Source organism: Chrysochloris asiatica, unplaced genomic scaffold (assembly GCF_000296735.1).
Source record: "Chrysochloris asiatica unplaced genomic scaffold, ChrAsi1.0 scaffold00023, whole genome shotgun sequence".
In the NCBI taxonomy this organism is placed as follows: domain Eukaryota; kingdom Metazoa; phylum Chordata; class Mammalia; order Afrosoricida; family Chrysochloridae; genus Chrysochloris; species Chrysochloris asiatica.
Genome location: NW_006408541.1, coordinates 23,279,314 through 23,280,597, shown reverse-complemented (window position 1 = coordinate 23,280,597; position 1,284 = coordinate 23,279,314).

Here is a 1,284-nt window from a genome sequence, read left to right as displayed (position 1 = left end):
GGATCCAAGAAAAATGAAATCTTTGACAAGTTCAGTCATCTCTCTGTTTATCATGATGTTATTTATTGGTTCAGTAGTGAGGATTTTTGTCTTCTTTACATTGAGGTATAACTTTTACTGAAGGCTGTGGTCTTTGATTTTCCTTAGTATTTTAAGTCTTCTTTGCTTTTAGCAAGCAAGGTTGTATCATTTGCAAATCATAGGTTATTAATGAGCCGTCTTCAAATCCTGATGCCAAGGTGTTCTTCATATAACCCATCTTTTTGGATTATTTGTTCATCATAAACATGATGAAAGAACACAACCCTGGAACATACCCTTCCTTATTTTGAACCATTCAATGTCACCTTGTTCTGTTCTAATGGCTCCCTTGTGGTTTACGTACAGGTTCCTCATGAGGACAATTAAGTGTTCCATAATACTCATTCTTCACAATGTAGTCCTTAGCTTGTCATGACCCAAACAATAGAAAGCCTTTGAGTAGTCAATAAATCACAGGTAAACTTCTTATATTCTCTGCCTCCAGCCAAGATCCATCTCATGTCAGCAATGATATCCCTCAGTCCATGTCCTCATCTGAATCTGGTTTGATCCTCAGGCAGTTCCCTGTCAGTGTGCTGTTGCAGCCACTTTTGAATTATTATCAGCAAAATTTTACTTGCATGTGATATTAATGATATTGTCTGATGATTTGCACATTCTGTTAGGTTGCTTCTCTTTGGAATGGGCACAAATATGAATCACTTCCAATCAGTTGGCTAGGTAGCTGTCTTTCAAATTTCTTGGCCTAGGTGAGTGTCTCCAGAGCTGCATAGTTTGTTGCAAGATTCCAGTTAGTATTCCATCCATTCTCAGAGCCTTGTTCTTTGCCAGTGCCTTCAGCGCACCTTGGGTTTCTTCCTTCAGTATCATTGGCTCTTGATCATATGTTACCTCGTTAAATGGTTAAACATCACCGTTTCTTTTTGATACAGTAACTCTGTGTATTCTTTCTATCTTTTGATGTGTTCTTCATCATTTACTATTTTGCCCTTAGAACCTTTAAGAATTTAAAGTTGAGGTTTCAATCTTTTCTTCAGTTCTTTCAGTTTGAGAAATACTGAATGTGTTCTTCTCTTTTGGTTGTGTAACTCCAGGTCTTTGCATATTTCATTATAATATTTGACTTTGTTCTCAAGATGCCCTTTGAAAATGTCTATTTAGCTCTTTTATCTTCTCATTTCTTCATTTGCTTTTGCATCTCTATGCTGGAGAACAAGTTTCAGAGCCTTTTCTGACACTCAT